The sequence below is a fragment of the Lathyrus oleraceus genome, chromosome 4 (genome assembly GCF_024323335.1).
Source record: "Lathyrus oleraceus cultivar Zhongwan6 chromosome 4, CAAS_Psat_ZW6_1.0, whole genome shotgun sequence".
Lineage (NCBI taxonomy): Eukaryota > Viridiplantae > Streptophyta > Magnoliopsida > Fabales > Fabaceae > Lathyrus > Lathyrus oleraceus.
The window spans coordinates 244645486-244672530 of NC_066582.1; positions in this window are offsets into that span (position 1 = coordinate 244645486).

Sequence of the window (27045 nt, forward strand, 5' to 3'; positions counted from 1 at the left end):
GCTCACCGTAGTAATAGTAATCAGCAATATGCAGCCAGGAAGTCTCTGAGCAGTTATGCAAAGAAGAAGGAAGGATAAACCAATGTTGTGACGATAAGTGTTCCTCAATACCAAGCTTTTATGGCCCATACGCCATAATCTACTTATCCATATATAGCCGCTTCTCAATTCCAACAACCTTTTCAATATCAATCATAATTCCAGTAGCCTCCCCAGGTTCTACAATAACAACAGCCTCCTCAGGGGTAGGCTCCACAAAGACAGTATAAGAAAAACAAAAAACAGAATTAGAATCTTCATCACCAGGGTCAGAATTAGAATCAAAACCAAAGTCGTCTACGGCATACAAAGATCCATGTGTTGTACACTCAGTTATTGCCCTACTTGGTGCATGTAGGGGACATTGTTCCTAAAGAGATTCCACCGATAATGTTTACTTATCATCTAAAGCACAACTCCAATGTGTCATGTGCTTTCCATGCAGGCTATATTGGACATTCAACCGAAGACAATATTGTGTTCAGGAACAGAGCGTAAAAACTTATTAATCAAGATATTCTGTCTTTCATTGAGGAGAAGCCAAATATGAAGACTAATCATTTGCCCAATCATGGTAGTTCGATAGTTAACACAGTTCTTGAAGAAGAAGAAACTGAAGTGGTCGGCCTAGTGGGTGATTTGAAGACTCAATTATCAACTATCTTAGAAAATTTACAAGAGCATGGTATTTTGGCTGGTGTTTATGACAACTGTGACATATGCAAGACTGAGCCAGATAAGTGTGAACAACTCAAGGGTTGTGTCCAAGAGTTGATGAATCAGGGGGTATTATAGTTTTCAAGATCTAGAGTCGTGGAAGAAGTTTTTGTCATTGAGTGAATTGAGATTGTGTACCGAAAGAAGAAGATTGAGGCTCCAATAAAGGAAATACAACCCATCAATATTTGTGTTCCCATTCCTTTTCCTTACCAAGATTCCAAGGTGGTGCTCTGAAAATATGATGCAACTATCTCTGTGGGGGAAAAGAGATCCAGTTTTCTGATACCGAAAGTGTCAACATAGCAGGTACAGGTGGGATGATCCGAAGCGGTCGTGTGTTTACGCAAAAGTATAATCCTCAAGTTACACAAACACCAATGGTGGTTCCTACTCCTTCTCCTCAGGCAGGGACGTCTATATTTGTTCCCACTATTCTAGTTGGGACACCTAGTTCCTTCATGACAAAGGGTACTTCTAATAGCACGGCTGAAGCAGCCACTTCTTAGTATGGGTGTTCAAAACTGAACTGACCTAATAAAAAACTGCAAACCAAACCATACCAAATAGAAACCGCAAAAAATTGCATTTGGTTCGGATTTGTATTTTTCAAACTGAACTAAACCAAACCAAACCGCATTATGTTATAACTCAAACTTCACTTATCCCACATCCAGCCCAAAACCCAAACCTATTATTCCTTAACCTTATAATTACAAACTATTTTCTCTTACTCACACTTAGGATTTTAGTTTCAACCTTCTTAAATATCTCCTAGTAGTATCGCGCATTCTTTTCATATTCTTTGTCATGTACGTCTTTCCTTTTTTACTCTAATCTCTCATCTCTTATGTTCTTTCTTTTTCATCTTCTCATTTTTATTTTACAATTTTCTCTCCCAATTATGTTTTTATCGCACTTTTCTTCTCTAATCGCGCATCTCTTTTGTTCATTATTTTTATTCATTTCTAATCTCTTCTCTTATCTCCTTTTTATGTTTTATTATAATGTCTTTGATATTATTTTATGCTACTATTTTATGTATTTTATTCCACTTTTGTCTAGTCTGATTTTTGTAATTTGAATAAGAAGATTTTGTCTAAATATGATGAGTTTTGATGTTATTTGGTAATGTATGAATGACTAAACACAAATTTATGTCGTTCTCTATAGGTATATGTATGGCTCAATAAAAATACTATAAAAAACCGAACCAACCCAGACCGCATTGATTTGGTTCAGTTTTATTTCTAAAAGTCAGCCGAACCAAACCAAACCACATGCTTTTTCTCTTGCGGTTCAGATTATTTGTATCGTAAAAATTGTTCAAACCACGCTGCGAACACCCATACTTCCAAGGGTAAAGAAGTAGTCAAAGAACAAGAGCAGATTAAAAATCTTATTACTGCAGAAGAGGGACAAGAGTTTCTTAAGCTGATTAAGAAGAGTGATTTCAAGATTGTTGACCAGCTGGGTCAAACTCCTTCCAATATTTCAATCTTATCATTACTACTCAATTCAGAGGCTCATCGTAAGGCTCTGATGAAAGATCTTAACATTGTCCACGTGATGCAAGACATTACGGTTTATCAATTTGATGATGTAGTAGCTAACATCACTGCAAGTCTGTACTTGGGTTTTAATGAAGCAGAATTTCCAGCCGAGGGGCACAACCACAACAAGGCTTTGCATACCTCTATTTCTTGTGCATATACATTGGTCACTAGGGTCCTGGTTGATACATGATATTCACACAGTATGTTGTCAAAGAGCATATTGAGTCAATTGCAGTTTAAAGGACCAGAGACGCGGGCTAGTGCACTAATTGTAAGAGCTTTTGATGGATCAAGGAGGGAAGTCATTAGAGAGGTGGATTTTCCAGTCTGTGTGGGTCCTCACCAATTCATTATCACTTTTCAAGTTATGGACATTCATCCCGCTTACAGCTGCCTATTGGGAAGGTTGTGGATTCATGATGTCGATGCAATAACGTCCACTTTACTTCATAAATTTAAGTTTATGTTTGGAGACAAACTCGTAATTGTCTGTGGTAAGGAGGACTTTGTGATCAGTTAGTTATCATCCTTTAGGTACATTGAGACAGAGGAAGGGATAACTAAGGTACCTTTCCACTATTTATATTTTGAGGATGTCAGCTCTACTTTTGTTAGTCAAATCTAGTCAGCAGTTGTGGTACTATCCTCAACAAGGAGTGTTAAGAACACTCTTGAGAAGGGCCTTCTCTCCAGTTGGGGCCAAATTATGAAAGTAGATAAAAAACACTACCGCTTTGATCTTGATTACCATTTTACTTACTATCATCCAGGTGCAAGAGAGCATAAGAAGTTCAATCTAGTTGGTTTAACAATGCAGGCTACCAGTATGATCTTTTTGTGGCAGTGGTGGATGGTGCAAGCTCTAGCAAGCCAACAGTCTCCGGTTTCGTCCGCCAGTAGTCCTTATGGTCTTTTCAGAAAATATGTACTGTATTTTGTTATTCTCATTGTCGCATCTCGAAAAATACAATTCCTCGCGATGGTCGCGGAAAAAAATTATGTTCGAATAGAGTCGCCACCGAACTTTATTCATCCCAATAAAGGGATAGGGAAATATCGATAAAACCTTTAGGAAATGGAATAATGGTCATCGCAACCATATTCGGGTTCGGGAGTGGATTACGCAAGAGGAAGGTATTAGCACCCCTCGCGTCCGTTGTACTCAACAGGAACCTTTTAGTTCTAATTTATGTTTCGGGTGTTAATTTATGTTTGTTTGTTATCTTTGGGTTATAAAATATAGAAATGGATGAGAACCTCAGAAAGGAGAAAGGGGAGGTTTTTTATTAGTGTGCTCGCGAAGATACAACAATCTCCTGCCTACGTATCCTTATGGTGTAATAAGGAAGTCAGAGCATTCGTAGTTCGGGGAACTACGGTTGGTTGGTGCCTTTTAGTGAACGACTGTTTTAGATCACGTTCAAAAGGCTAAACGTTGGCTTGTCTACTCTCGGAGAAGGCTTAAGCACTAGTTTGTTGTGCGCATTAGAAAGGATTAAACAATGTTCTTTTTGAAAAGAGTTTTGACCACACGAGGGTGACAAGTTGGATTAATATGTTGGATATTTTGTTTGATTGGTTATGATGTTTTTGGTTGGATGATGATTACTCGGATAGTCGAGTAAGACAACTCGTATCCTAACGGTCAGGAAAGGGAATAGAAGACTCTAGACCACTTTCTTTTTCATCCTTAACTATAGAAAAGATTTGATAATAATTAAGGTGTTTGAATAGATGACGAATACTCGGATGGTCGAGTAAGACAACTCGTATCCTAGTATCGGAAAAAGGGAATAGAAGACTCTATACCACTTTCTGTTTCATCTGGGTGATTACGAAAAAAAGTTTGCGTATGGTTGATGTATTTTAGCATGAACGATAAATACTTGAATGACTGAGTAAGACAACTCATATCTAAGCATTTGAGAAGAGGAATTGAAGACTCAAGACCATCTCCCTTTTCGTATAGTTCGTTATGAAAATGATTTGATTAAGTATGAGTTGGTAAAAAATGACAATTGTTCGACTGACCGAGTAAGAGAACTCGTATTCAAACAACTGAGGAGTGAAATTGAAAACTCAAATTCAACTCCCTTTTCATTTAGCTTATTGTGAAAATATTTCGATTTAATCGGAGTTTGGAAGTTGGTATAGGAACGACAATTATTTGACTGACCAAGTAAGAGAACTTGTATTCAAATAGTCGAGGAGAGAAATTGAAAACTCAAAGTCATCTCCCTTTTCGTTTCTTATTATAAAATGATTTGATTTGTTTGTACTTAAATGAATTAGAAATGACGACCATTTGACTAACCGAGTAAGAAAACTCGTATCCAAATAATCGAGGAGAGGAGTTGAAAACTCAAAATCATCCCCCTTTTCATTTTCAAATGAAGTGTTGTTTAGATGTGATTAAGTATCTTAATTTAACTTTCGATGTCGGATCGAGGTTTTTAAAATTTGCATCCTCGTGAATGAATTGAATTTATTTAGTGAGTAATCCATTTAATCGATTAATTTAAACCGGATAGGTCTCATTGTAAGAAAGCCCAAGAGTAAGCCATGTGAGGTTGATGGCGATTCTTTTACAAGCGATTGACTTACATAGGTGTTTTGAAAATGGGCTCGACTTTGAATCGAGAAGTATGTAATTTATTTTGAAAATTGGTTTGAATTGATGGCATGGGAATTATAATCTTTTTGTATTTTAAGTCTTTACCATTTTTAGGTTCATTTTAAGATGAGATGAAGAATGTACAATGATATAGCATAAAGCGAAGTAAAGTAAATATACAAAAAAATAAAAAAAAATGTTAGAAGCGGAATTTAAAAGAGTTAGATGTTAATTGCGGAAATTAAAAATTAGAGTTAATCGTTAAATGTTAGGGGTTAATTGAAATCAACATGAAATAACAAGAGAATTGCAATAAAATATTAAATCTAAAACAAATAACTAAAGTTTAAACAATTAACAAAAGTATCATTAAATTAAAACTCAAAACAATATTAAACAATCAAAAATCTCAATTCTAAACTATTATCCAAAATATTAATTCTAAAATATTAACAAAGATTAAATTCTAAAATCATTCTAAATTAAATTAAAATTTTAAAACAATTCTAAATCACATTATAATTCTAATTAATCTACAATCATTTCTAAAAAAAGAAATCTAATTAAATTCTAAAATATTTCTAATTAACATTCTAAAACAATCAGCATGGGCCTAAAAGGGACAACCCAATCGTATGGGGGTATGGATAGTGAAGATAAAAAAATACAACAAACAAATGAGGAAAATGGGCCCAAATGTACACAGCCCATGAGAATCTGGTCAACTTTGTTGACCCTGGGGATCATCTCTTGGACGGTGACAAGTGTCCAGGGTTGGTGACACTTGTCACCACTACTTTCACATTCCCATTGGCCGTGTTAAAACAATAAATATGGAAAACTAAAACTTCATTTTTTCTATTTCACTCTCTCTCTTCAAATCAAAACCAAACGAAAGGGCTCTGTACAGAGCGCCTCCCTCTGCAAACCCTAAAGCTCCTCTCTCTTGGAGAAGACGACCGGAGATGGCGGCTCACGGCGGAGCCTCCGCTCTTCTCCGTCGCTTCACTATCTCCCTCTCCTAACTCTGTTTCATGAACCAACCCTCTTTCTCATTCTCATAATTTCGAGACACACAACATACAATCATGCGAAAACAAACTCAACCAAAATATCTACAAAAAGGAAAACTCATGGAAGAAGATAGGTGTGAATCGTTTACCAAATCGGAAGCTCTGAAAATCTCCGGGTACGGTGAGATCCTCCGGATGCCGGCAACGGTTCTCTTCGGCGAGCGATTCTTCAGTGAGGTGAACTACTTTCCCTTTGCTTTTCCGTAAGTTTAGGTTTTTTTGAGGAATTTCTTGTTGTGCTCTTCTGGGTTTGAAAGAAATTGATATGTTGTTCTTGTGTTCGTTTTTAGGGTTTTTAGGACTATTAATGTGTTGTTCTTGGTTTTCAAGAAACAAATCACTTTGTTCTCATGTGTGTGTTTGAGAAAAATGTTTTGTTGTTGCTGTTAGCTTTTTAGGGTTTTTAGAGAAAATTCATGTGTTGTTCTTGGTGTTGAGTTCTTATGTGCCTCTGCTGTTGTGTTCTTGCTTAGGGTTTTTGAGAAAATAATCTCTTACTGTGTATCCTGTTGTTGTTGACTTCTAATTAATCCGCTTATGAAGAATTTTTAAGTCTTGAAAAACTCCCTCTTTTTTTCGATTTTCCCATCCCGGATTATGTGGGATTTTATCTCTGTTAATTTGTTCTGTTTTAAGCTAATGTCAAAAATGTTTTTTTGAGTATTCATGTTAACCTGCTGTGTAAAGCTTTAAGCCAAGTAGTTTATTTTGTTATTTTTCAGTTTCTTAAGCGCTTCTAAAAAGTGCTTTTTATTTAAGCTATTTTCTTCTCTACAGGTTACAGGAATGAAGTGACCTCTATTGAAGGGTGAAGTCTGCGCCAGCCCTATTGAGGAGGGGGTTGGATTTTAGGGCGCTGGCTTTTGAGAATTCTATTCTCAAACTGTTGGATTTTCAGCAGCTTAATTTTTCAATTTTAGTCATCAAGATGTAACTTTGGACCCTTTGGATAATTTTATTAACTTTGGAATTTATTTGTAATATTCTAGACCAAAAAACATTTATGTAATTAATCTCTTTTCAAACATTTAAACTTTATTTTAATATTTCAATTAGGAACTTGCTAATCAATTAAATCATTTTGAATTTTGTCATCTTATTTCAATTGGCGAGCCACCATGAACATCCAACCAAAAATGTTTCTAGCATGTTATCATTTAATCAAAATCTAACTATGACCAGAAATTTAACATGACGCATGTCAATGCAATTTCAACTTTTAAAAACAATACACTTTTAACTTAAGTACAGAGAAACCAAATATAATGACTTAATTTAAAAAGCAACACAATTCTATCTTAAACACAAAAATCTAAATATGGAACTTTTTAATTTAAAAAACAACACATATTCTAATTTAAACACAAAAATCTAAATATGGAACTTTTAATTTAAAAAAAAAACAACACAATTCTATCTTAAACACAAAAATCTAAATATGGAACTTTTAATTTAAAAAACAACACATATTCTAATTTAAACACAAAAATTTTAATATGGAACTTTTAATTTAGAAAACAACACAATTCTATCTTAAACACAAAAATCTAAATATAGAACTTTTAATTTAAAAAACAACACATATTCTAATTTAAACACAAAAATCTAAATATGGAACTTTAATTTAAAAACAAACACATACATGCCTCAAAAAAAATGCAAATTTAATTTGGGCACCTATAAAGAACTTAGAACTTGGCATAAATATTTGGGATGTGTAAATGGACTAGTAAATAGTGATCATAGAAATAATAACATGACTTTTAATACTTACTAATAAAAAAATAGGTTTTGGATTAGTAATGTAAAAAGATTCAAACCACATTTTAGATTATGAACACACTTATGCAAATGGGCCTTTGAAACAAAGAGATCTCATGGGTAAACCACAAATGGTCGGACAAAATTGGGGTATGACACTCATCCCTTTCCCTTACCCGAGGCATGTGAATATCTTATAGGGGTTTCCATTGTTTTTAAACACATTATGAAATCAAGGAAAAGCAGTTTTTTACATTCAAAATCAAGATCCCTTTTATTTTTGTTATTTTTATTTTTTTTCACTAAAATAAAATGGAAAAAGTTTCTTTTTCTTTGTTACATTTTTTTCATAACCTCATTCTAAAATAAGCTTATACACATGCAGAACAAATAATTCCACTAAAAATAATTTGGCTGAAGTTCGATGTAAATTTAAGTTTTCGATCAACATAGCCGAAGATGATTGTAAGGAAGACTGTGAAGTACCAACTGAACTTGCAAGGCTTCTTGAGCACGAAGAGAAAGAGATTCATCCATACAAAGAGCTGATAGAAGTGATCAATCTAGGTTCTGATGAAGTCAAAAGAGAAGTCAATATAGGGGTGTCCCTCGTAGAGCATGTACACAACGAGTTGGTCAAGCTACTTCGTGAATATGTTGATGTATTTTCCTGGTCTTATCAAAATGTGCCTAGGTTGGATACCAATATTATTGAATATCACTTACCGCTCAAGCCCGAATGTCCTCCGGTTAAACAGAAGCTTCACAGAACAAAACCCGACATGGCACTGAAGATTAGAGAAGAGCTTAAAAATCAGTTTGATACTGGCTTCTTAGCTATTGTTGAATATCCTCAGTGGGTTGCTAACATCGTCCTGGTTCTGAAGAAGATGGGAAGGTTAGAACGTGTGTGAATTACTGAGATCTTAACAAAGCAAGTGCGAAAGATGACATTCCTTTGCCTCATCGTTGCATTTTTAGTTATTTTTATTTCATTTTCTTTTGAATATCCTTTTGCAATTTAGTTTTTTAATCAGATTCAGACCTTTTCGCATCCAACTTTTAAAATCCATTCATGAGTAATATTTGGGACTTAGTGTATTTTTCTTAGCCATTTATTCATTGTTTTGCTTATGGTTTGGGTTTTTTCTTTAATTTTCCCTTTTAATCAATTTGAAATCCTTTTTTTATTCATTTTTGTGCCACTTGATGTTTGAGCTTGAGTTATTGACTTGGTTGATCAATGCTTTTACATTTCAAGTCATCCATAAATGGTATCTTAGGTTGATTCAATCTTCTCTAATTCAATATGATAGGTGATCATTTGATCATATTTTTGACACTAAGTTAGTGATATGTTATCCCTAGGTTGTGCCATATGTTTAGGTCCCTTGACTTGTTTGATAGTGGATCCTAAGTAAAACACTTGATCTTACTTTCATTTTACCTTTTGTTCTCTTCTTTCTTCTTTGAGTTTTAAACAATATTATTTTATGTCTTGAGAGTTTGATTTTGTATCAACACTCTAACATGATTGCCACATACATTGCTTGCCTCATGATCACTAACTTGTTACTCTAACTCCTAACATTAACTTATTCAATTTACTTTTGTGCACTTTACATTCTTGCAATTTATATTCTTGAAATTTAATTTTATGTCTCATTATTCATCATCTCACTTCATACATTATTCATATTATCTTGCTCATATTATTATTCTTATCTTGTGCTTGGTTTGCTTGACAATCTCAATGAATCACAAAATGCTAAAATGGATAGACTTGATCCTTAAAACCCATGCTTGACTTGGAGTGATGTTGAATACTTTGAACTTTGGACTTAGGACTTAGACGTATGCTTGATTTGGAGTGACCTTGGACTCATTGACCTCTTAACACCTACACCTTGTTCACCTATTGAACTTATGATCTTGTGATCTTGTTGTAATACCCCAATTTTGACCCTAAGATCCCTCATGGTATCTCATCATATACATTAGCATTGGGATCACACCTTGGCATTCTCCTTGCCCCTTATTCATTGGGTTTGCATTGGGAGAGATCACCAAGCACATTTTATTGTATTATACCTTGTTTTTCATTATTTACTAACCAAATTACCTAAAAATATGTCATTGTATAGTTTAATTCTTTTGTAGGTAGTGTGCATGCTCACCTATGCTCTATCAAGCTCATGTTTAGGGTTTAAGACCCTCAATGCAAGGAGCTCAATCAAGAATTGGTCTACATTGGATCTAAGTATCATATATGGATCCCCGTGATCTTTACATATTATTTTGATCAAGAAATCATCAAGAGTTTGGAGTTGGTTTGCCTTGGAAACCCTAATTCATCTAGGTATCTTGTGTAACTTCTTCAACAAGTTTCCTCAACAATTGATCAAATATCTCAAGGGATACTTCATATTTCATCATCTTATGCATAAATTATCCTCCATTAGTCCCAAAATTTAAGATAATGTCAAGTTAGCAAGATGGTTCATGGTGGTTGGCCAGAGGAAGTCAACTGGTCAAAGTTGGGGTTCCCTAGACCCTATCTCCTACAATTTTTGTCATATGAAAATGATTCCAAGAGAAACGTTACTCAAAATTACATTACAAACAACTTTAATGTTGAAGTCTAGAGCTAGTTTTGATTATAAAGTCATTTTTTATGGTGAAAGATTATAGGTCATTTTGTCTAAACCCTAGTTTGGAGGTCAACTTCCCAAGACCGTAACTTGCTCAATTTTTATGATATGAAATCCATTAAAATTTCATGATCAAATTCAACGTGTCTACTTCAACTTTTATGTTTGGAGTAAGTGAAAATTAAACTTTAAAATGCATGTTCTAAGAGGAAACATTATAGGTCATTTTAGGCCAATACCAATGAACACGTGATTTTCCTCAACTTCTAAAATGCATAACTCCTTCATGCCAAATGAAAATGAGGTCAAATTTGTGGCCAAATTGAAGGGGTTTGAAATAGATACAACTTTGATGGAGGAAAGTTTCTCATTTGAAGTCCATAGAAAAAGTTATTCAAGGTGGAAGAAGTGAACATTTGACTTGGGACTTCAAAAAATTTCAAATATGTTTGATTTCCCAAACTTCCACCTCAAAATTCATCATGATCTAAGTTCAAATTAAAAAGTGTTCAACATGAAAGTTGTTCCCCTTGGTGTCACCTTTTCAAAACATCCAATATCATCTCATTTGGACCAAAATTGAAGGACTTGCGCATGGCTTCATTATGGGAAGTGTTTTGGCAAGATTGAACTTCACATGATCATTTCCATTTGCATGCTTGCACATAATGGTTTCACCAGACTTTGTACATGATTTGGAGGTGGATTGCATCACTCTTGAGGCCCAAATGATTGTCCATGCACCCATGCAAGGAAGTTACTAATTTTGTCCAATTTTCAAGTGGTGCAAATATCAAACACATTGCCTATTTAAACAAGCTTAAGGCTTCAGATTCATCATCAAGACCTTGCTTAAGCTTTGCTAGACCTCTGCAAACCCTCACTATCATAGAATTTTCTGAGATTTCTTTTGAAATCGAGCTTGAACTTCACCTTCTGTTTGGAAGTTCAAACTCCAGAAATTCACTTCCATTTTCAGTCCATTTGGTTTCTGCAAGCAAGAGGAGGGGAAAGCAATCAAATCCAGATCAAGATCAAGTGAAATTGGATCAACTCGAAGGTGATTTTTCATAAACTTATCCTCTTTGATTCTCTCTCATTTCTCCACTATTCTTGTTGATTTTTGGTTGTCTGAAGTTCTACCAATGTAGGAAACAAGATTAAGTTGCTTTAAGGTCAAATCGAAGCAACTCAGTTCATGATCCTCAAAATCCAACTCCATGTATCTTTTTATATACTTGGAATTGGACAAAATTGAGGCCTGATTCGAGCTCCTGAGCATTTTTTTATTTAAATCCATGTCTTGCCTTTTCATTTTGGTGATGGTTGAAGGTGGACCAGTCCGGTGAGGTCCACCGGAGAAGGAGATCGGAGCTCTGGCTCCGGCGATGTGTTGGAAGCATCTCAACCATAGGATCCATTAAATTGTTTTAATCTTGTGCATTGGTTCTGATTACCACGTGTGCTTCTCAATTGACTAGGGTCCATGTGGAATGCGCACGCTGATCCATCTGATCTGCCACCTCAATTAATGAGGGAGATCAGATGGTCCATGTTTTTTTGAATTTTTGAATTTTCATTTTAATTGCTTTATTTTTATTAATTTATATTAATTTCATTATTGATACAAAAAATATGGGACTTTCACCAAAAAAAAAAATTATTGTTCTCTTTCATTTTCTGAATTAAAACTATTTTTTGAATCAATATTGATATTTTTCATGATTTAATTGTTTTTGTTCATATTTTTAATTGTTTAAAAATACTTCTGACTTTTCAAAAATAGTGAAAAAATCTCTTCAAATCTTATGACCTTGTTTGACCTATGATAAATCTCTTGGCCATTTATTTGGTGTTTTGAAGAGATTTTAGGTTTTTGATGAAACATAATTTAATTTAATGCATTTTAATTTGATTTTTAATTTGTTTAATTGTGAATAAATTGTGTTGAGCCATTTTTATTAACTTGTGAAGTTTGACTATTGTGTTTGGGCCTTGGTCAAGGTTGATTTGACTTTTGTTGGATTAAAATCATTGAATTTAGGGGATTTATGAAATGTGCATTTCATCTCCCAAAATGAATGAATGATTTTAATTTGATAAAATTCCTCCCATGAACAATTTATGTTTGTCTCATTTCCCCTTCCTCTTCATCTTCAATCCCTTTCTATCCCATCTCTCTCATTGGCCAATGACATCTCAATATCCTAAGGCTAATTGGTTCATGAACCAATACAAGTATGGATGAGATTAGTTCCACCCTTTGATCATTTTCTTTTTTGTGTGTGTGGTATGTTTTAGGAGTATGGTTCATTATACCATATCTCTAACATGCATTAACACCAAAAAAATTATTGCCTGGCCTCAGATAGTTGTGACTTCTACATAAGTCCAACTACAATTGCTTAACATAGCGCTAAATTTTGACCCAAAGGCATAGCATTCTAGTAAGTGAGATTTTAAGTCTCCCACCTTTCATGGTATTGTGTGGAAACTTGGCCTTTTTTCCTTCCTTTGGAAGATGTCTTGGTTCAAGGATCCATGCTTGTGAATAGAGGGTTGAGTGTTCTCCAAAGAATGACTTAAGCAATTGAAAAAGCAAAACTTCACTAAATTCTAATCAACTAACCTTTGACTAACTTTTAATTTCAAGTCATTTACTTTTATGCACTTTAAATTCAAGTTTTTTATCATTTGCCATTATACATATCATTTAACTTGTTTATGTTTATGTCATTTTCACTTTGCTCACTTAAGCCATATATTGTGTTTGTATATATTTGTTTGTATGTTTTGTTTGTGTTTGTGGTCTTAGGACCTTAAAATACTTTAAAAACAACAAAAACCCTAAAAAATATTTGTGTGGACTGTTGGATTGTGATTTGAGCTTTGGACTTAGAATTAGGCAACATTCCCTATGCAAAAGGACTTGGCCAATGCCAACTTTTCTGAAGTCAAGTTTGTAAATTGAACTTTCATCTGATACAATTGTTGAAATCCTTATGAGTTCATCTGCAACACGATCTTGATGCAAATGTTACTTTGAACCTGCGTCTAATGCCTTATTCTGAGCCATTCAAGGAGTATGCCATCTGATACATGGGGAAGATTATGAAGAAGACTATGAAGTTGCTAGCTTGGATGTGGCTATCTTTATTTGATGCCTTTCTCTTCATCTTGTTATTTGTGTATTATTGTTGCTTGATTTAAAGTCCAAGAGAAAAGTGGGTTTCTATGTGACATTCTTGTCTATTGGGTTGCATCCCATTGGTCAGATCTTTTCAACTCTTAACTTTTAAATTCTTGCTTATGATTAGTCTCTTCATCTCCTCCCATTTCTTAAATTTCAAATCTCTCCCTCTTTTCAAAAACCTTCTTTGCTTGTGATTTCTAAACTTAGACTTTATTGCAAATTAGAAACCTTGGCCTTATGCCATTGCATTTTTAAACTCTTTCTTAAAACAAACTTGTAAATGAATATAACTATATTGACTTAAAATTTCAAAAGATAAAAATAACTAACATCCATTCAAACTCTTTTAGGCCCTTTATGCCTCTCATAAACTTAATTTTGATTAAAAGCAATCCACTCATTTTGAAATTGATACCATGAACTATGAGGTTTTGATCCCTCATTCTTATGTTGGTACGTAGGCACAAGTCTGAAGATCTTGTCAAACACAAAAATATAATTAATGGATTATTTTCTCATCCTCGCACTCTATTTACTGCCAACTTCTTTTTATACAAAAACACATACATACATAAAAAAAATGGCTCCCTAGGAGTACTTAGGACACTTTGGATGCTAAAACCTTCCCTATGTGTAACCAACCCTCTTACCTATAATCTCTGGCATTTTATTAGTTTTGATTTGAAAACTTCTTATCTTTGAGTTTTGTTCGTACTTTTCCCTTTTCCTTTGGAAACAATAAAAGCGCAGTGGCGACTCTGGTTTTATTGACGTTAAGTTTATCCATAGCTTGATGGTCATGAATTTACCGCTACACTTGTTTTTTTTTGTTCATTGCCTTATACCTTTTCTTATCACATTCATTTGTTTAGGTTAACACACATTAGCACACACATGGCTTACACTTGGGATACCTAACAACGAGACCTAGGCTTAGTATACTTTTGCATCCACATGGCTTACTCTTGGGCTACCTAACATTGAGACCCTAGGTTAGTCTTTGTATGATCATGCATTGTGTGTTTTATCCATCTCCTTCCCTTTGATTTAGCTTGATCAAATTCCCTTTTGATCAACTAGATGCTTTTACTTTGCATACATCCCCTTTGTCTTTGTCAAATGACCATAAGTCTGTTAATCACTTGATAGGACATGCCTCTGTTACTTTGGAGCTCAAGCTTCTCAATAAGTCAATACCTAAAGCTTAAGTCAAGGCATCATCCATCTACATTATCCCCATAGAGAATCCCTAAGTACCTGTTTCAACAACTTGTCATACACTAACAAGGATTGCATATCATGAGCCTTAAGCAATAAAGAAGAGGTGAGAGGGAGCATTCATATCTTCATTCTGAATGCTTTGGGTACGGAACAAATGACACAGTTGCTCAAAGTGTTAACCTTTATTCATAGACTTTAGTGCAACTCAAGTCAATTCACTGTCAAATTTGTAGCTAGCCATGTGTCTCACCGTCTCAAGCTCCTACTGATTTAAACACCATCATTTGCTTTCCTTTTTTGGATTAATCACCTTCATGGTTCACACCCCTGTTCTTGGTTATGACACCATATTTTGGGTTAATCACCTTCATGGTTCACACCCTTTTTCATGGTTTTGACACCAATTTTTATCTTTCTATTCTTGGTTAAGACACCACATTTTGGGTTAATCACCTTCATGGTTCACATCCATTTTCTTGGTTTTGACACCAATTTTATCTTTTTGTTCTTAGTTATGACACCACATTTTAGGTTAATTTCATGGTTCACATCCCTTTTCGTGATTTTGACACCACTTTTATCTTTTTGTTCTTGGTTATGACACCACATTTTGGGTTAATCACCTTCATGGTTCACACCATTTTGACACCACTTTTATCTTTTTGTTCTTGGTTATGACACCATATTTTAGGTTAATCACCTTCATGGTTCACACGTCTTTTCTTGGTTTTGACACCACTTTTATATTTCTATTCTTGGTTATGACACCATAATTTAGGTTAATCACCTTCATGGTTAACACCTATTTCTTAGTTTTGACAACATTTCTCTACCTTTTTTTTGCCTTGGTTTAAACACCGCTTCAGTCAGTTTCTAGTCTTTTTCGATTTAAACACCACCCTCGATCATATCTTTCTTCCAGCCTTAGTCCTACAAACTACGAAGTCTGACTTCCTAATTGCACTATGAGGATACATAGGCACGAGGATGTGAATCCTTGGCGAGCACTTTTCTTGCTTTTCCCCTCTTTTTTCCATGAACTACGAGGCTCTAACTTTCTCATTGCACTATGAGAATACATAGGCATGAGGGTCCCAAGCCTCCTCGAGCACTCTTTTCCTAACCCACTTTCTATTTTTCAGGTACTTGAAGATAGTAACACACATCCAAGCAAAGAGCAATCAAAACGGTTCCCATGGAGTACCATGGATGTGAGGGGTGCTAATACCTTCCCCTTGTATAACTGACTTCCTTACCCATTTCTATTTCCCCTTGGGTTTTATTGATATTTTCCCTTCCTTCTTTTGGGATAAATAAAGTCTGATGGTGACTCTATTATATGTTCGATCTTGCGACGCGTTCGGGTATATTTTCAATAGGTTCAACTTTGACATTATCGGTACACTTTCCGAGAAGTCATCAGTGCCAGAGCATTAGACAAAAATATTTTAAGGGAAATATTATTGGTCATCCACAATCTAAGATGCCAAGAAATACGTGAAGAAATTTGACCAACGCCAGTGGCACAAAGACATTTATAGTGCCATATCAATAGAGTTGTATGTATTGATGTCTCCTTGGCCCTTTTCACATTAGAGAATGGACATCCTCAACCCATTTGTTCCAGATCCGATTCAAATTAAATATTTAATAGAGGAGGTTGACTATTTTACTAAGTGGATTGAAGTAGAGGCTATGGAAAATATCACAGCAGCAAATATCTTGAAGTTTTTCAAACAAAATATTATGGCCAGAGTTGGAGTTCCTCAAGCCATTAAGACAGATAATGGAACATAATTCATGGGTCGGAAGTTAAAGAGCTTGTTTTAAGAGTTGAAAGTTAAACAACACTTTGCCTCGCCTGATCATCCTTAAACAAAAGGACAAGCATAAGCATATAATTAGGTTTTATTAAGAGGACTGTAACAATGGATCAAAACTTACAAAGGAAATTGGGAAGATGAACTCCCACGCATCTTGTAGGCATATAGAACAATCCCCCATTCAACAGCTGATGAAATTCCTTTTTGTCTAGCTTATAGAAATGAAGTCGTCATTCCAACAGAGGTTGAAGAATTGATTTGGAGGACATCACACCCCTTATGAGAGGAAGACAACAACCATACACTTAAGGAGGAAATTGACTTCTTGGAGGAAAATAGAGAATCCACCGCCTTCACCAGTGTCGTTATCAAATAACCTACAACAAATCGATATAACGGGTGCGTCCAAGCTAGAGAATTTCAAGAAGGAGACTTGATACTGTAGCCGACCGACATCGGAGATAAAAATGCCTATGATGGTAAACTTGAAGCAAACTGAGAAGGGCCGTATAGGGTCCAAGTCGACACCGAAAATGGGGTTTATAACCTAGAAACTTTAATTGGGGAGCAGATACCAAGAACATAGAACAATGACAAATTGAAGCGGTATTTGAGTTAGAAGGGTGAAAGATCAAAATATTGTCTACATTTGATGTAATCCTTTGATATATATATATATATATATATATATATATATATATATATATATATATATATATATATATATATATATATATATATATATATATATATATATATATATATATATATATATATATATATATATATATATATATCAAAGGATTATATCAAATATAGACAGATAAAAAAACTAAAGTAAATATACTTTTATGGACTTCTCCTAGGTGGTAAGGAAGCTGTGAGGGACAGAGTATAACCAACCCTATTCTCAAAATGATTCGGCAACCAGTATTTTCAACTCTGTTCGTGCAGGAAATCGACCCAAAGCAAGATCTAGAATATTGCAAAATTCTTAATGACCTTTTGGGGGGATTGGAGTTATTAGGAAGTAGTTGGGCTTAAAATACTCCCATATATTAGTTTAGACAAGGGAGAATTTACTATTGTTGCTCTGGCGAAACGAAACTAACCCTTCAGCACGCCCTTTTTTCCTTGAGGTACTATTGACAGAGAAGAAATGAAATAATTTTTTTTTAAGCAAAACCCATTATCCCCTTATATTCGTACCAATATTGAAACACTTTTACAAAATCCCAAGCCACTGAAAGGCGTTGAGATGTGGTAATGCATAGGTGATCAAGCATCTCCTTCTCGAAAGTATTTAGATTCTCGACTCTAACGGATGATAAAGACTCATCACTATCTAGATTGGTGTTATGTTTACAAGCACATTCCCTAACTTGGATAAAATGGTACATGAAGAAAGGTATAGAAATACCTTGAGATAGAAGAGAAGCTCAAGAAAGGCAAGAACACAAAGATGCAGGGTTCATCACGAAGGGATGTTAAGTCGTTAAAATTGTCTAAACTCGCAAACAGGAGACAAACTCTGAGAAGAAGACATATTTTGAGTGGAAAACAAAATAAAAAGAAAAATTGAAAACTAGTTTAGAACTTTATAGCGAAATGGATGATAACCAACAATTCAGATTAGCAGAAAATGAGAAGACAAAGAGCGACGATTCAATCGTTCCTTGGGAATACAAGCAAACTCAAGTACACTCGAATGCCCTAGAGAAGAGCATCAAACTCAAACCTGCGAGTCTAAGGCCATGTGCCTAAAATTAGCGAAATGTCTTAATGAAGGGAAATGAATTTAATGCACTTATTCCACATTACTTCTACAACTGTTTCATGGTCTTCTCACTTCTACTTATGGACGACTTTGGCAACGAGATACCATCCGCAACTTTGAAAGAACTTTCAATTGATAAAAATCTTAGAAAGCCTTAGGGGGAAAGAGTTATGGGCCGACCAAAGACTTAACACATGTAAGATCTAAATACCAAGCCCAGCAATGCAAAGCCCAAGTAAGAATTATCCATTATATATAGTTGACACACGTGAGAGTTAAGTACATTTTCTAATCTCATACTTTCACTTCACTTATTTTGGACCCTATAACTGACTTGGACATTGGAGTTCTATCCTTGCAAGTCCACCACTGTGTTGTCGTATCGGAGGTACGCACCACCGCTTCAGAAGTCCATCATCACCACTCAATCATAATTCTAGTTCTTGTATGGAACAAATTCTATTCCGTAATCAGTTATAAGTAAAAAAATGCATATCTTTTTTAGCCTTAAGTATATAAAAAATCAAGAGTTTTATGCATATTCTTTTTTTTTTAATTCGACTCTGCCATTAGCCTGGCTAGGTCACATAGTCAAAAGGTTAAACGTCACATCATAAAGTCAATGAATGACCTCTATGACTGACTCGAATTAAATTGAATAATTTGGTCATATGATTTAGTCTCTTTAACAAAATTTTATAAGTATTAAATCGAGCTGAACATGATGATCCGGTCTTTAAAAGATTATAAAGAAGTTATAACGCCTAAAAAATCTCAAATATCATCAACTAAATTGATTTTTCGTGTTTATGAGAACTTTTTTTTTATGTTTACAAATATGATTTGTATTTTTTATAACCTTTTAAATTTTAATTTTAAAAAAGTATTTACTATTTTAAAAAGTTGTTAATTTTATTTCAAAATAAAATAATTATAAAACCACATTCTTTTGAGTTTTTAAAAGGAAAAGTAGGCATTAATTAAGTGAAATAAAAAATTATAAAGGACATAAATAGTATTCTTAATAAGTTAAATAATATACCTCTTAAAAAATACAAAAGAACATTATCTTAAAAATATCATATGTAGGTAAAAGTGAGATGTGTGAAAAAAGATGTAAATGTTGGTGTAAGCCCTAGAGGCCAATACTTTTGGTACTTGTATCGAATTATTTATTAATTATAAAAAAGTTTTTTCTTTATTATGTTTGTTTAATAAAGTCCCTAGAATAGCTAGTCTGTTTAATGTATCAAGTATGACTTAATCATGAGATCACATTAAACATAAGGACACTATTCTTAAAGTATCCGTAGTCAAGCTTTATTGTGAAGTGGGATAACATTAAAGCATGAAGACTATTATGTTTATAGACTGATGATCACATCTCATGGATCATGGATAAAGAGTTATCAAGTCTTAAACATAGATATGAATATTAAGAGTAATATTTATACTGGATTGACCCGCTATGAGAATACTATATAGAATGTTATGCAAAGTGTCATAAGTTATTCTCATGGTGATAATGGTGTATACCACCCTTCGACCTGAAACCACTATGGACCCTAGATGTAGAGTTGAGTGCCTTATTGCTGACCAAACGTTGTCCGTAATTGGATGACCATAAAGACAGTTGATGGGTACTCCACGAAGCATGCTAAGGGACATGAGTGACCTAGATGGAATTTTCCCATCCTGCGTAACAGGATAAATGTCTATGGGCCCAATATTGAACTGGACAAGGATGACACGGTCTATGCCTTGTGTTCAATATAGACATAAGGGCAAAAGGGTAATTATACACATAATTATTATCACAGAAGGATTTGTCAGATCACATGATATTTTCGTGTCTTGGATAGCAGTGATGTGTTGTTAGATACCGCTCACTGTTTATTATGTTAAACTAGTAAAGGACCCGTGCGTTCGCACGGGTCGCGTAAGTGCAATAATTTATTTTTAAAAAATTAAAATATAATATATTTTTTTTTTTTATATATATATATATATATATATATATATATATATATATATATATATATATATATATATATATATATATATATATATATATGGTTGGATCAACGTACACAAATTTATTGCATAAGAGTTTTTTTAATGTAATGGATGTTAAATGATCAATAAATTGGTTCAAAAAATTTCCACAAATAACTTTTTCCAGTTTGGGACATAATAAAGTAAAACATTATTAATTTATAGTAATATAATTTGCTTAATTTTTTTTGTATACTATATTAAGGAAATAATAAAAAAATATAATACAAAAATATTTTTACAATTTATTGATATATTGATATATAATAAACATTCCATTGTTAATGTTATAAATAAACATTCCATTTATCATTAAGATTTTAGACATAAGAAATAAAAATATATTTATTTAGTAATGGATGAAATTTTTCAATCTGTTACTAATTTGAGGTATAAAAACGCAAATATTAACCTTCATAATAAATGATTATTTAACCAAAATACATAAACCATGTAAAAGAAATAACAGAACCTCATTTGTTTTAAAATATAGTAATGAATACTACCAAATGTTGAAATTAATTGCAATTGATACAGTAAGGTTTAATGCAACAAAAGATATTGAAACAAAAGGTTCACAATTTTAGTTAAAATTGTGAGAAATAAGTCCAACAACAAAAATGATTTAACTTCGTACAACTCTTTGGTCCTTAAAAAACTGGGTTTATACAAAACCTGCCCGCAACCTTTTAGGAAGTGATGATTCAAAACCTGCCCGCAACCTTAAAAAACTACAATAATAACTAATTTGATTTCAGGATATTGATTTCATTTTAGAATGATAAGATTGCAACAACAATAAAATAACGGTAATATTTTTCAGTAGTATAAATAGGTATTTTATTTTATCACATTTTTCACTCACATCTAGTCTAAATTTGACCAATTTATTTTATTTAATTTTAATTTTTTTGTGTACACATTTCATTTGAAAATGAACCTCAATCAACATAACACATGCTCCAATTTTATGCAAAATGATGGAAGTCCTCTTTGTATCCCAAATTAACAAAACACCCCATATTTTGGAAATCCACCTCTTATTCCAAATCCACACCATAATTCAAGATTTCAAAATTCTCTTTTTATCCCAAATCCATAAAATAATTCACCCGTTGGAAATTACTCATATCATACATCACCTTACCCAATGAAAAACTCTCTTTTAATGTATTTTGATATATTTGAATCAATTTTTTAATTATATTTTATATAATATATAGTGGGATTTAGTGGGGCCCATTTTCTTAGCCCACTTTAATTATTTACAATCATTTTCTTGTACAACTAAATGTATAAAGAATTGATATTCTTATTGATTTATTACAAATCATGCATAACATTAATTATCTTACGGCTGAATTATTTTAATACTTCACTGACCTAGCCAATAGAAAGGAGGCAGTGGACATAATTATTCATTTCAACCCCCAACTATATTTTGGCAAATAAATAATTTAAATATGTTGAGTTATAATACTATATATGATGACGTGAGATTGGTAAAAAGTATAGTTGCATGCTTAACTTAATCATTTCAAACAAATAATGTAGATTTTCCATTACCAATCAAAAGACAATTCACTGTATATGATAATTATACCTTGTTTTTTTTATAAATCCTTAATTCAGTTGAATGCAAGATTCAAACATTGCTCCAACATTTCTGAACTACCTGCAATTTTAACATATGTATTAGACTTTGAAAAAAATTGTAAAAAAATGTGTTTCTATGTGTTTTCTATAATTAGTTTTGAAGGATTTCATAATAAATTTTTATGTAATTGTTTTTTTAATTTCTAACACCATTAGGCATACTGAAACCAAACATGACATGCAATAATCTATTTATAATTTAGTTGTATACACATATTTCATAAGATGACAACGTATTTTGTTATCAATCTAAAATACTTATTAACATTTGAAGATATGATACTCATATAAATTTTGTAGTTGAAAGAACACACAAAACATAATGTTCAACATAACAACATAGGATTTTGAATAATTTCACACACATGAATTAAATACTCATTATCATCCTTTAAACCATACATGAAATATAAATGTCAATTGTAATCCCACAAAATAAACACTTCAAAAAAGTACGAACACATCCTACAACCAAAACATATCATGTTCTTAACAACTTCATACTTAAACTCATTCTTGTGCTAAAAAGTTCATAAAATATATTTCAATATCAAATTTCCGAAAATTCTAATTAAGAAGATGGTTCTATCTTTAATTTCTTGGATGGTTTGGTGCTGATAATTGCGTAGCGCCAAACGCTTCAAAATCAACTTCTTCACCCTTGTCAGCAATTACAACATCCTTAGCCGGAGTCATTAGAATGATTGATTCTGGATCATTTTCACCAGATGCAGATAATGTTTGCTTGCAATATAAAAAATTAATTGTCAAATATAAAATGAATTATAATAATACAATATTTATCATAGAAAATTATTATGTTAACAAATGAAGATACTTACTGCAGAAGTTTCCAAATTTTCTTTGTTAGGGACCAACTTTGCATATTCAGTTTTAGACTGATTCTGCACATTGAAACATCGAATATTTATTATACTTGTTAAATGTTTAAATAATACATGAATTAAGTGAATATTATACGTCTTCTACTATGTAGTCATTTTCAATCTCTTTAACAAAGACTTCATCATCACAAAGCTTCCAAACAGACGCTTGGGAAAACGTTGGCTGCACCTTAACTCTAAAAGTCATTTTCTTATTCAACAGCATTTCAAGCTCATCAGGATAAACCATTGGATCATCTTCTCCATTCTAATGGAAAAATAAAATATGAACCATGAGTGATAATCTGAACTTTACAACTCGATAAACTATTAACATTTTAACTTATGTATAACAATGTACCTCCACCATAGAGTTATGCATAAATTCAGCAGTCATTCCAAGTATAGCAGCACATTCGGAATCCCAGAATACAAATCGATATTTTGATTTACCATTGCTAATATATATCTCAATCTTGTACCTATAGTATTTTAAACGAAGAAAATAATATGATTAATAACAAATCCATTACCAAATTTATTTGCAATTCATCTAGATTATATGTACCTTGGTATAGGTTGTTCGACTTTTTGCCCACATGAACATTCATAAGCTTTTTCAGGATTAGGTGCCTTTGAAGAACACCTTGTGCAGCCATAACAAAACCATCCATACTTTGAGACAGCAAATTTCAATGTGGTTGCTACAGTAACACATAAAGTTTCCTAAAAGCAAATAAAAAATTATATTAATTTCAAAAAGCAAACAATATAATTGTAATAGTAAAGATAAATTCGGCTCTATAGTATTCAACTTACATGTTTGATTTTGCAGAACTGACTTAAGGACATACATTTCGCATTATGAACAAACCTTTCTACTGGCGAATACTGAGAACCACCAGACCAATTAGAAAGAGATTTTGCAGATTGAGTAGGCTTCTCCTTCTGTTCATTAGTAGGCAACCTATAGAAATAAGATTGTTTTTGAAATTAAAAATTATGTATAATAATCTGAATATAAATAAATAAATAAAATTCATACTTAGACATAAAATCTTGAATTTCAGGGATGTCTTCATTTATCAACAATTTGGAACCACTCCATGCATTTGACACTGTAAATTGTATAATTAATATAAAAATTATTGAACGTATAATGAAAAATACAAATCAGCTATGTATTTATAAAGTCTGATAGTGTAATACCTTGGCCATCTTTTACCATTGCATGAGTGAGCAGAATTACAATAGCTCCATTGTTTTTAGGATCATTGTAGTAAGCCAAAAATTTTGATCCATAGATTTCCCATAAATTGCAATTTATGCAATTACCCCTATTTTGCAATATAAATAAACAATATTATATAATGGGATTCAGTGATGCAAAATATATAAATTTATCAAACACATAAGTTATGAAAACAATGCGCATTACTTCAAATCTTTCAGCACAACAGAAACAACAACTTTCTTCCCCTGAGTGTTGGATTGGATATGGTTTATCTCACTAACAGCACCAATAATATCTACATTAAAGTAAGGTTCATTATTGAATGTGTTTGCAAATATATAAGTTATATAAGTTATAATAGAATTTAAATTACCTTCCAGTCTATCGGTTTTGCATTTGCCTTGAAGTATCTCACCAAAATCTTTAAAGAAATATCCTTTAGGTGGAATATTTTGAAGTTCAATTGCCTTCATTGTGGTACCACCAAGAAACACAAATTTTTTTGAATGATCACATACCTTCCACTGAAAATCATTGTTATAGACACTGCCATTGTTTATAATGCAGGTCATATTCTCCTTAATGATCTCTTTCCATTTCAGTAAATGGTCATGACGAATAAGGACCTGAATCCGATCACCCTAACAAAATGAAAATAATCTTCTTTTTATATGTTATACAAAAAAGCATTTTGTTGTAATTACTAACTATCATACAAAAATCTATACTTAAAAAAAGAAAAGCAATTTACCAAGGAATCCATAACAATCATCTCCAAATGTTCAATACCCTTATTATTCACAACACTCCAAACATCCATTATTCGAACAGCAAGACGCCAAGTTTCTTTTGAGTCATTGATGTCTTTCACAGAATCAACCTTTCTACTCATTTTCACTGAAAAAAAAATTCAAAAATTAATATAACTGCAAATTTAGATGACTATAAAATTACAAACCTAATAACCTGGAAAAAAAAGATAGTATATAAATTTGATAGAGGTGTGTGGCAAAATGCTGAAAAGGATCCAACCTTTGATGTTACACATATATAACATCGTTTTGATTGTATAATTATATGTTATTAAATTATAACTTCAAATTAAAAATAACTATTTAATATAGTTTATTAATATTAATTGAGTAATTTAATATTATTGTTAATTTATCTACCAATTAATTATTATTATTGTTATTATTATTATTGATATTTACCCACCATATATGATAAGAATATTTTTAAAATTTAAATAGTATATTTATTATTTGATTTGATTTGATTTAATTGAGATCCAAACTCTATATTTAGTATTTACTATAATTATTCTGTTGAAAGGATAAAATATGTTAGTGCAAAGATAACAACGGTATAAGATTCAATATGCCAGCGTGTTATTGCAAAATTACATCTATGTAAAATTCAATTAATAATAGATTTACATTGGAATGATCCTATATTATTGTTCATAATAAGTAACCGATTTTAATTTATAGAGTTTGGATCTCAATTAAATCAAATCAAATCAAATAATAAATATACTATTTAAATTTTAAAAATATTCTTATCATATATGGCGGGTAAATATCAATAATAATAATAACAATAATAATAATTAATTGGTAGGTAAATTAAGAATAATATTAAATTACTCAATTAATATTAATCAACTATATTAAATAGTTATTTTTAATTTTAAAGTTATAATTTAATAACATATAATTATACAATTAAATATTCATTTTGTCATTTAAAGAAAATCAAGTAACGATAATATTTGGCAAAAAAACTACAATAATAATTAATTTGATTTCAGAATATTGATTTCATTTTCGAATGATAAGATTGCAACAACAATAAAATAACGGTAATATTTTTTAGTTGTATAAATAGAGTTTAGTACGAAATTACTTATAGGAACATGAAAGTAGCTGTATTATGGATTGTAATTAGGGTAATTAAGTAATTATGGTGGTAATTAACTTTTATATATTAAAAGTAGATACGTGATTTAATATAATTGTCAATGCCGCGAAAACCTATAGGGTCACACACAAAGGACGGATTGATGAGAGATAGAGTAATTAAGGAATACCGTAACGTACGGTGCCCTTAAGTGAATTATAGAACATCGTAAGGTATGGTGTACTTAAGTAGAATACGAAATATGGTAAGGTACCACGCGCTTAAGTGATTTTGTCATATTATAAGATATGAGCCATATACACTTGAGTGGGCATTTTAGCTTGCATCCCACATAAGTGGTTCTATAAATAGAACCCTTGTGTAGAAGCATTGTCACACTTGCAATTTCGTTTCTCTCTCTCTCTCACTCAAAGCCTTCATTCATAGCAGCTAGCACTGAGATTGAAGGAATTTGTTCGTGTGGACTGAGTAGAGGTGTTGTCATCATTCAACGTTCGTGATCGCTCTGTAGATCTGCCAAAGGTTACAATCACCACAAGAGGTAACGATTCTATCACTGATCATGCCCATTCGTAAGGATCATTAAAGGAGAAATTTTAAATTCCGCTGCGTTTTGGATCGCCATTCTCCTTCAGTAAATATGTGTTTATCGTTAAGTAGATCAGGGATAGGACGGGACGGAACCAGAGATTTTGAATGGTAGGATATATATATATATATATATATATATATATATATATATATATATATATATATATATATATATATATATATATATATATATATATATATATATATATATATATATATATAATCTTAATCTTTTTTATCTAAAAAAATTTCATAAAACAAACTTTTAAGGCACTCT